Source organism: Ovis aries, chromosome 3, assembly GCF_016772045.2.
Source record: "Ovis aries strain OAR_USU_Benz2616 breed Rambouillet chromosome 3, ARS-UI_Ramb_v3.0, whole genome shotgun sequence".
In the NCBI taxonomy this organism is placed as follows: Eukaryota; Metazoa; Chordata; class Mammalia; order Artiodactyla; family Bovidae; genus Ovis; species Ovis aries.
The window spans coordinates 92,385,660-92,397,238 of NC_056056.1; the positions used below are offsets into that span (position 1 = coordinate 92,385,660).

General features: G+C 44.2%; 2 pseudogenes; both read right to left on the reverse strand.

Moving 5' to 3' along the window:
• Positions 1 to 8,672, reverse strand: part of LOC101101883 (thymosin beta-4-like) — a 34,605-nt pseudogene extending 25,933 nt beyond the window's left edge.
• A 99-nt stretch (positions 8,673 to 8,771) lies between these two features.
• On the reverse strand, positions 8,772 to 11,258 carry LOC101102137 (serine/threonine-protein kinase 38-like; annotated as a pseudogene).
• Positions 11,259 to 11,579: the final 321 nt, after the last annotated feature.

Below are 11,579 nucleotides of genomic sequence, written 5' to 3' on the forward strand. Positions count from 1 at the left end.
TTCCTGTATTTAAAATTTTCCTCAGGAAACACATGCTACTTTCATACTATTGAAAGGAGTACTGTTTTTCTTATTCTCCTCTTCCTCCTCCTTGTTGTTGTTGTGAAAATAGCTGCAGCCATATAGATGACTCTGCTCTGGCTTAAGTCAAATGCCCATTTCTGGCACCATCAGTGTTAGGAAGCAGGAGAGCCTATTGCTGTGGGGAGGTGAGTGGGTTCCCCTGGTTGGCTTGCACTGCACTCCTGCAGCTGGGGAGGGGCTCAACCTCAAGTCCTTGTGGCCATGGCTGAGCAGAGGAGGGGTCTGTTTGTGCCAGGACCCTTTCAGTCCTGATATTCTCTAACTCTAAGAGGTACTGGGAGAAGGCAATGGCACCCCACTCCAGTGTTCTTGCCTGGAGAATCCCATGAATGGGGGAGCCTGGTGGGCTGCCATCTATGGGGTCGCACAGGGTTGGACACGACTGAAGTGACTTAGCAGCTTAGCAGAAGAGGTACTGAAATTCTGTTCATTTAATCCATGATCTTTTTGTTGAAAAGAACAGAGATCTGCTCAAGCCAGATCAATGATAAATTGGATTTATTTGGGAGTTGGGGAGGAAGTAGGTGGTATCTCCCAGAACACAGGGCAGGTAATAGAGCTGGGCTACTGTTTTGCTTCCAGGCAAATTATTTTTTGAGATTGAGATTGTCTTGGCCAGTATTTTATTTTATTTGTTTATTTTTGGCCGCATCCAGTCTTAGTTGCAGCATGCTGGGTTGGCAGCAGGATTGCCCATTGCGGCACACAGGCTCTCTAGTTGTGGCTCACGGGCTTAGTTGCCCTGCTACAAGTGGGATCTTAGTTTTCCAACCAGGGCTCAAACCCATATCCCCTCCACTGAAAGGTGAACTCTACCCCTGGACCACCAGGGAAGTCCCCCAATATTTTATTTAACATAGATTCACTATAGGAATTATAATAATTTTACAAGCCAATCGTATACAGGATAACGTTGCTTAATAAGCCAATAAAGAAACATCCTTCAGACCAATGATAGATTAACTACACTGTTGGTCCTGGCAAGGGGAAATGAAAGGAATAAAGTCCAAATTTAGTTCAAGGTGTACCTTCCTATCATTTGGTTCTCAGGAGAGATGGCTCAGCCTAGGGGTCCCCAGCCCCCTGTTAGAAACCAGCCTGCACAGCAGGAGGTGAGCAGCAGGCAAGCTACTGAGGCTTCATCTGCATTTACAGCCACCCTCTATCACTCCCATTACCTCCTGAGTGCCACCTCTGGTCAGATCAACAGTGGCATAATATGTAATTTGCTTCAATCATCCTGTAGCTCCACCTGCATGCCCCCCCACCCCAACATCTGTGGAAAAATTGTCTACCAATAGTTAAGGACAGGAAAGCCTGGTGTGCTGCAGTCCTTGCGGTCACAAAGACCTGGACACAACTTAGCAACTGAACAACAGGGTCAGGATGAATACACATTTCCTTTCCTTTCCTCCTACCCTGGGCCCAAAACCCCAATTCTGGAAATCTAAACTAAGTTTGTTTTTTTGCACAAAGATGTTTTATAAGTCATATATATGATACTGATAACTTGAAATGGGCAAAATGCCTTGTACTCAAAGGATGGCTAAATAAAGTATGTACATTCAATAGTCAAAGCTATGGTTTTTCCAGTAGTCAAGTATGGATGTGAGAGTTGGACCATAAAGATGACTGGGCACCAAAAAATTGATGCTTTCAAAATGTGGTGCTGGAAAAGACCCTTGAGAGTCCCTTGGACAGCAAAGAGATCCAACCAGTCCATCCTAAAGGAAATCAACCCTGAATATTCATTGGTAGCATTGATGCTGAAGTCAAAGCCCCAATACTTTGGCCACTTGATGTGAAGAGCTGACTCATTGGAAAAGACCCTGATGCTGGGAAAGATTGAGGGCAGGATGAGAAAGGGGTGACAGAATATGAGATAGTTGGATGGCGTCATTGACTCAGTGGACATGAGTTTGAACAAACTGTGAGAGATAGTGAAAGACAGGGAAGCTTGATGTGCTGCAGTCCATGGGGTTAACAACTGAGCAACCAAACAGTGACAAATTCTGTGGCATATTGGGTTGAAGTTCATTAAAATTTAGAAAAAACAGGGAACATGTACAGTATGATATAATAATAGTAAGTGAAAAATAGACTATTTGTGCATAAAGTATGATCACAGCTATATATATAAACCAAAATGTCATATGTATATATAGATATGGTAGTCTGCTTGTCATTTGACAATAGGTGTTTCTCTCTCTCCTCTTTTTCTGTATTTTAAAATTAAAAAGACACACATAGATTTTATAAAGGGAAAAACCTAAAACTTTATTTGAAAGGAGACAGCTTGGGCCTCTTGAGCCCTGGGCCATGTGATTTATGGTTTTTCTTAGTAATGTCTAGAAGTCATCACTGCTAGACTCTGAGTCCTGGGAAGAAGTTAATTACATGCTGGCCGGAGTACTGTGACAGTTCCAAGAGCTGGCCTCAAGGAGACAGAAACAAACCAACCCTGGAACTGCAAAACTAAACGTACTAAATGTACATTTAGTACACTGGTAATGTGCTCAAAACAATCAAGATGATGCTGGTCAGACCACGACATGACCAACTTCAAGAGGACTGTCAGAGCTGACTGCGCTGATTCTGAATGTAGCCCCCTCTGTCTCTAAAAGCTCTTGCCCACTGATTGCCAGTGAGGGCAAGCAGGTCTTTGGACAGGCGTCCACCCCCTTCACTCCCACCCTGGTTGCTGGCATAGAAAATTAAGCCAACTTTCCTTTTCACCAATCTTGTCTCTTTACTGGCTTCTGAGCAGCGAGCAGCTGGACCCCACTTTCAGTTATACTTTGGCTCAGTTCCTGCACCCACCGCTTTGCCAGCATCCAAGGAGCAGGGGCCTCTGGGCTGAGGAGCTCGGTCCTCCATATGGATTGAGAGCAGCAGCGTGCCCCATCCAGTTCTTCACGACAGAGAAGTATCTTCTCTGACTCACAATTGTGTGTTTCTGCAGTTGGACTGAGGATTTGCTAAAACCAGAACATTTTCTCCTGAGAGAGTTGAGGACGTGTATGTGTGTGTGAGAGACAGATAGACAGAGACAGAGAGGGAAAAACAGAGGGAATAAAATTCTGAGCTTAATAAATCCACCCACCTAACAGCCCCTGGTACCTGTCTGTGATGCATCCTCATTTGATCATTGAACACCCTGAACTTCCCAGATTTCACCTCTTTTCTCCTTTACCCAATTCTATCCTGCCAGAGGAGGTTGCCCTCATCCAAGTGGCACATTGTATCCCTTGCAGCACTCATGTTCTTCAGACTCTGGTCCAACCTGCTTATCACTGAGATTTTCAATCTCCAGGGGCTGCCAACTGGCTTCTCACATCACCAGAGCTCTTCTACATAACAAGTGAGTTTCCCCTATTACCTCTTCACTTTGCTCGGAGATTTAGACATCAGCAGAATCAATACATAATGACTGAAACTCGGTGATGATAAAAGCCAGGAAGAGGTGCTATGGAAGCACTCTGGGACTTGATGACTCAAGGGAGGACTGTTAGGGAAGTCTTCAGTGAAAAAGTAAGAGTGAAGGGGTGAGTATGAGTTAGGCAGCTGATGTGAGGTGGGTGCAGCGGTCAGGACTTTAATTTGAGCTCCAATCTCTTGGACATCTTGCTTTGGAGTAGGGCCCAAGATTCTGCATTTCTAATGGGCTTTTCACATGTTACCTGAGTTGCTGGTATCAGGACCTCATTTTGAGTAGCGAGATTCTGTGCCAGTGATTCTCAACCTCGGCTGCATGCTGAAATTATCTGGGAGGTTTGAAAAATACTGATGCCCAGTGCTACCTCCAGAGATTTGGATTTGCTTGGTCTTGGATGAGGCCTAGGCATTCAGGTTAAATGAAACAAAACAAAAAACATCCCCCGCCCCCTGGGGAATTCTGATCTACCATCAGAGTTGAAAATCCATGATCTCAGTTCAGTTCAGTCGCTTAGTCGTGTCCGACCCCCTGCGACCCCATGAAGAGCAGCATGCCAGGCCTCCCTGTCCATCACCATCTCCCGGAGTTCCCTCAGACTCACATCCATCAAGTCGGTGATGCCATCCTGCCATCTCATCCTCGGTCGTCCCCTTCTCCTCCTGCCCTCAATCCCTCCCAGCATCAGAGTCTTTTCCAATGAGTCAACTCTTCGCATGCAGCGGCCAAAGTATTGGAGTTTCAGCTTTAGCATCATTCCTTCCAAAAGAACACCCAGGGCTGATCTCCTTCAGGATGGACTGGCTAGATCTCCTTGCAGTCCAAGGGACTCTCAAGAGTCTTCTCCAACACCACAGTTCAAAAGCATCAATTCTTCGGGGCTCAGCCTTCTTCACAGTCCCAACTCTCACATCCATACATGACCATTGGAAAAACCATAGCCTTGACTAGACGGACCTTTGCTGGCAAAGTAATGTCTCTGCTTTTGAATATGCTATCTAGGTTGGTCATAACTCTCCTTCCAAGGAGCAAGCGTCTTTTAATTTCATGGCTGCAGTCACCACCTCCTTGATCTAGGAAGGAAGAGCTAATAGTATGAGTGTTGCTATTATGTGCTCAGACTCTTAGTCGTGTCGAAAACTTTGTGATCCCATGGACTGAAGCCTGCTCGTCTCCTCTGTCCATGGAATTTTCCTGACAAGAAGACTGGAGTGGGTTGCCATTTCTTCCTCCAGGGGATCTTCCTGACTCAGGGATGGAACTTGTGTCTTTTATGCTCCTGCGTTGACAGGTGGCAGAGAAGGCAATGGCACCCCACTCCAGTACTCTTGCCTGGAAAATCCCATGGACAGAGGAACCTGGCAGGCTGCAGTCCATGGGGTCGCGAAAAGTCGGACACGACTCAGCGACTTCACTTTCACTTTTCACTTTCATGCATTGGAGAAGGAAATGGCAACCCACTCCAGTGTTCTTGCCTGGAGAATCCCAGGGACGGGGGAGCCTGGTGGGCTGCCATCTATGGGGTCGCACAGAGTCGGACACGACTGAAGCGACTTAGCAGCAGCAGCAGCATTGACAGGTGGATTCTTTACCACTAGTACCATCTGAAAGCTACTCAGTATTGCTACTACCACCCAGAAATGGCTCAGATTGACTTATAAGAGCCAGTTCCTAAATTCTCAGGAATTTTGTGAACTGGTTATTAAACATGCTGCTGCTGCTAAGTCACTTCAGTTGTGTCCGACTCTGTGTGACCCCATAGACGGCAGCCCACCAGGCTCCTTTGTCCCTGGGATTCTCCAGGCAAGAACACTGGAGTGGGTTGCCATTTCCTTCTCCAATGCATGAAGGTGAAAAGTCAAAGTGAAGTTGTTCAGTCCTGTCTGACTCTGAGCGACCCCACGGACTACAGCCTACCAGGCTCCTCTGTCCATGGGATTTTCCAGGCAAGAGTACTGGAGTGGCCATTGCCTTCTCCAGGTTATTAAACATAGGCATTATTAAATATTAATTTATGTAAATTCAATAAATTATATAACTATAATAAGCACAAACACATCACTTACTTATTTTCCTATATTTTTACTATACCATGTTTTTGAAGGTATTTTCTTTTGCTTTTCTGTATGGTGGAAATACTACATAGAAGTATACTCAAAATCTTTCCAACTCATTGTGTAGTGACTTAATGTTAGTAACTTGAAAACTGACTAAGGTGTTGGTATTTATTTGGTGTTAGTATTTATGTCACAAAAACTAGCAAAGGCTACAGATCAGGGCTTGCTTTATATTATTTTTTAAAATTAAAAAAAAATTTGTTGACTAGGCTAAAGTGATGGAGGAAATATTAATAACTGAGATGAAACTTACATGTGTAGCATATCTGTGGCTGTTACATTGTGAATAGAACAAAAATAAAAAAATATTCTTCTAGTATTATAATGAGAAAGTCAACTATAAATGACATATCATCCAACACTCAGAACTATACTCATCTGATAATTGCAACCTTAGGCTAGCTATCCATACAAGAGGTTGCTAAAACTCAGTGAAAGCCTTCTTGACTTACTGATTAATTGGCTACACAGCGTTTACAATAAAGAGTATTTTGTGACTATTGGTAAATTGTGTACTACCCATCCTAAAATGTATATGCAAGCAGGCCACCTCATTCAAACTGGTTACTGAAAGTTTACCAGTGCCACACTGAGCTGGAGAAAGATAAGGAAGACAGGCAGGTCTTGGAGGTGTCCTCTTGGATTCCCGGCCACAGTTAACATGAGGCCTCCAGAACCCAGGAAGGCAAAGCTGCAGCCTTCCTTTCAGGTTCTTGCATTTCTTTAGTTTCCCTTCTCCTACTTTTACTTGGAACCTTCTAAGTTCATCTGGTTCCCATGGTATCCCTCTGAGTGCCCCAAACTCAGAATCTCCCCATCTTTGCCCCATTCCTTTGGGTTGCTAACTCTCCCTAAGAGGCTGCCTGGGATTCCCTTGGAGAACCCAAAGTGACAACTTGTTTAGCACCAGAGCTCCTAGTTTGTCTGAGTGAAAGGATTCAGTTCAGTTCAGTTCAGTCACTCAGTCATATCTGACTCTTTGTAACCCCATGGGCTGCAGCATGCCAGGACAGGAGAGGCTTCCCTGTCCATCACCAACTCCCAGAGCTTACTCAAACTCATGTCCATTGAGTTGGTGATGCCATCCAACCATCTCATCCTCTGTCATTCCCTTCTCCTCCTGCCCTCAATCTCTCCCAGCATCAGGGGCTTTTCAAATGAGCCAGCTCTTCACATCAGGTGGCCAAATTATTGGAGTTTCAGCTTCAACATCAGTCCTTCCAATGAACACCAAGGACTGATCTCCTTTATTATTTTTTGTTTGTTTGTTTTCACACAGTTTATTCAGAAGCTTAGAAGATAAAATGTGGGCACCCCCCTCCCAAATCATCCCATGCCACTTTCCATCATACAAATTATCACCTCCTACTCTCATTACCCATGCTTACCACATACTCTTGCAAAACACACGAGGGTCAAGACCCCAACTATTTGGTAATCCAAAGAAACTACATAGTTACACAAAAGACTCTCACTTCCTTTTCACCAGAAAACCATGAATGAAAGAATAAGGGGCAAACACATAATCTTCATCCAGAGTTAATATTTCCCTAAAATTATTTTTCCTTCCTCTAAGTCATTAAAACTCAAAGCAGTTTCACTTACTACTATCACTTTGATATTCTTTTTTTTTTTTTTTTTTTCCTGAATGGCTAAGCTAGGACATACTTTCCTTTCATAGCTGATGTTTACAACCTCAAGACTGGCAGGAAGCCGTATCCCAGTTGTGACTTGGCCACAACACTCTGCAATACGCAAAGTTATCACATAGGTGCAAATGATGCTGTAAGAGTCATCAAAATTTTTTAAAGCAATAATGCATTGATATGGAGCCTCCATATTTTTCTGATACAGCAAAAATTCTCTAAAGGTGGTGGCAGCTATGAAAGAAAAGGCACTTTGTGCTAAAATTCAGAGGGTCTCTCTTCAGAGACCATCCCAGCAGAGAGGCTTGGTCAGCCAGGCCTGCAGGTGACCCTTTAGGGTGGAGAGGACCATCCCCTAGGAAGGCATCTGCAAAGGAAAAATCTGTAATCATGATTCCAAGGCAAAATGGTTACTTGAAGTTGGGAGAGGAGAAACACTGAGAATATAAATACAGTCGCACCAGGGACTGAGGCATGAACTGTACAAGCATCTGGAGGCTGGCTCTGCACTATGTACTGGGCTGGTTCCCCCACTGCTTGCAAGGAGATCCTGGAGACAACAAGAGCAGCACCTTAGCCAAGAGGGGTCCAGGCTGCCTGCTTCCGCCCAGGCTCCCCCTGCTGTGTTCCCAGGAAGGAGCCAAGGTCCTGTTGGCAGCACTTGTGGGTATTGCTGGTCCATGGCAATATCCAAAGGGATTTTCTGATACAGTTGTGAAGAGAAGGTGAGGATTTTCCACGTGATCTGAGACTCCTTGGCAATGCCAAGCAGCCTTTGGGCCTTCTATGAGCAACGATGGATCAAGCTGGCCTCCTCCATCAACACTCAGGAAAGCAGCATGAGAATTTTAGATGGGCAGGAGCAAATAACTCAAAATGGATTGAGGGTCTTAATCCTTGTACCATAAATAAAGTGCACCATGACTGGAGGCTATAAAAAGCCACTTGCCAGAGGCTGAGGTCTGGGGAGAAACCACCATAACCACCCATTCAGAATGGCGGATCATTCTTCCTCATCCAGAACGCTGGCTGCCGACGCTCTTTATTGCTTTATTTCCTTTAGTACTATGAAATTTTAGCCGTAAAGAAAAAAAAAAAAATACTTGGTGGCCTCGACAGAAAGCATGTCACAGAAACACAGAACTGGCTAATAATAAGTTTATGTTACAGTCTTAAAGTTGGATGATGGCTGTTTTTCCCCCTTCATTCTGATGAACATAGGAAATTTTGAGTTTTTTTTAAAACATCAGATTGGCTCATGATGATTCTAAAGAAACAGGACAGCTGTTCATGCCCAACATAGTAGAAACGGTTGTCTTTGTTCTACTGGTCATCAGATGTGTTATGGAAGAGAATCCACTTACTATCACCATGTTCACCATGTTGGTGCATTCCGTGAACTTCCTGGAAACTCCAAAAGAGTACGTGAGAAAAAAACCATGATACTATACAAAGAACTCGATTTAGGATCCCATTTCAAGAAAAACCCTTTTAGCTGCTTTCATGTAGGAAGGTATTGCCCCAATCCCCCGCCCCTGCGCCCCATGCAGTCAGGCCCTCAAAGCGCTTGTAGATGTAATTGATGAAGACCTAGTCTTTGTTCTTGCAGTCTGTCTCAGGGTGATTACTTATTGCCACTGTTGGCTTAAGAATATCAGATTCTGGAAACACATCGAAGTTTGAGGTATCATCAGTGCTTTTGATTTCAATAGATATTACAGCAGGTCTCTCTCCGATATGTTCCCAGTCAACACCTTCAAAAAAAGAATTATTTTTTATTTCCTCAACTCCAGGGGCTCCAATTCTATGTTGCCATTCACAGCAGAATCTCAAAATTAGATCCTTGGCTTTCTCAGAAATAGGAACCTCTGGAGGAAAAGTCAAAGTTTCTTTCCAGTTCATCACTTTCTTACATATCTCTTGAGGGGTTTTAGAACAGAAAGGTGGGCAGCCAATGAGCATTTCATACATGATCATCCCCAGTGACCACCAATCACAGAGCTTGTTGTACCCAGTCTGTGCCTACTGTGGAGAAGGCTAGCTGATGTCTATTTCTTTTCCAGGTTTCTGCTTTCCTTTTGGAATTCATGTTCTGAAAAGCGAAATCACTGGGGAGGTTGTGGTTCAGATTCCTATAAAATTCTGTCCTAAACATCTATTTCTGCTTGATTGACTATGCCAAAGCCTTTGACTGTGTAGATCACAAGAAACTGTGGACAATTCTGAGAGAGATGGAAATACCAGACCACCTAACCTGCCTCTTGAGAAATCTGTATGCAGGCCAGGAAGCAACAGTTAGAACTGGACATGGAACAACAGACTGGTTCCAAATAGGAAAAGGAGTATATCAAGGCTGTATATTGTCACCCTGCTTATTTAACTTCTAGGCAGAGTACGTCATGAGAAACGCTGGACTGGAAGAAACACAAGCTGGAATCAAGATTGCCAGGAGAAATATCAATAACCTCAGATATGCAGATGACACCACCCTTATGGCAGAAAGTGCAGAGGAACTAAAAAGCCTCTTGATGAAAGTGAAAGAGGAGAGTGAAAAAGTTGGCTTAAAGCTCAACATTCAGAAAACTAAGATCATGACATCTGGTCCCATCACTTCATGGCAAATAGATGGGGAAACAGTGGAAACAGTGTCAGACTTCATTTTCTTGGGCTCCAAAATCACTGCAGATGGTGACTGCAGCCATGAAATTAAAAGATGCTTACTCCTTGGAAGAAAAGTTATGAGCAACCTAGATAGCATATTCAAAAGCAGAGACATTACTTTGCCTACTAAGATCCGTCTAGTCAAGGCTATGGTTTTCCAGTAGTCGTGTATGGATGTGAGAGTTGGACTGTGAAGAAGGCTGAGCGCCGAAGAATTGATGCTTTTGAACTGTGGTGTTGGAGAAGACTCTTGAGAGTCCCTTGGACTGCAGGGAGATCCAACCAGTCCATTCTGAAGGAGATCAACCCTGGGATTTCTTTGGAAGGACTGATGCTAAAGCTGAAACTCCAGTACTTTGGCCACCTCATGTGAAGAGTTGACTCATTGGAAAAGACTTTGATGCTGGGAGGGATTGGGGGCAGGAGGAGAAGGGGACGACAGAGGATGAGATGGCTGGATGGCATCACTGACTCGATGGATGTGAGCCTGAGTGAACTCCGGGAGTTGGTGATGGACAGAGAGGCCTGGCGTGCTGTGATTCATGGGGTCGCAAAGAGTCGGACACGACTGAGCGACTGAACTGAACTGATGTGCCTTTTTAAGTCCTGTGTAAAGACCAAAGTCAGAAAGCTTCACATGGCCCTTGCGGTCCAGGAGAAGGTAGTCTGGTTTGACATCTCTGTGGATGAACCCAGGTTGTTGAATAGAGTCTATGGCTAACACTGTTTCCGCTATGTAAAACTGAGTCTCTTCTCTCAGTGTGCCTTTTTTTTTTTTTTTTTTTTATCAACAAGGTCATCAGGTCCCCTCCAGGCAGTAACTCCATGATTATGTAGAGGTTTAGCTTATGCTGAAAACTATAGAACATTTTCACAACCCGCAAACTGTCTGCCTCTGCTAGAATGTCGCACTCCGCACGAATGTGGCCAGCCTGCTCTTTTTCAAGCATATCTGCTTTACGAAGTATTTTCATTGCATACACATGGCCTGTATCTTTCTTCTGAACAAGCCACACCTCACCAAAGGCTCCTCTGCCTATTACTTTTAAGGACTCAAAATCTTCCAGTCCAAGTCTTGCTCTCTTCAAATGAAGAAACTTTGTTTCCTTCCGAGCACGTGCTCCGGAGTCGTTTCTCTGCAGCCTTGAGGCCTTCTTCTTCCATCACTTTTTCTAACTTCTTTTGTCTCATTTCTTGTTCTTCATGTTGAGCAATAAGGTTGCTATAAAAATTCTCCAGTGTCACTTTGATCATTGTCACCCTTTCCTTCGTGTGACTACTCACAGATGAGCAAGGTGTTGAGCTTGTCATTGCCATGGCCAGCATCAAGGTCCTTTCCCATGACTCGGCTCTTCACACCAGGTGGCCAAATTACTGGAGCTTCAGCATCAGTCCTTCCAATGAATATTCAGGGTTGATTTCCTTGAGGATGGACTGGTTGGATCTCCTTGCAGTCCAAGGGACTCTCAAGAGTCTTCTCCAACACCACATTTCAAAAGCATTCATTCTTTGGCACTCAGCTTTCTTTAAGTCCAGTTCTCACATCCACACATAACTACTAGAAAAACCATAGCCTTGACTAGATGGACCTTTGTTGGCAAAGTAACGTCTCTGCTTTTTAATATGCTATCTAAGTTA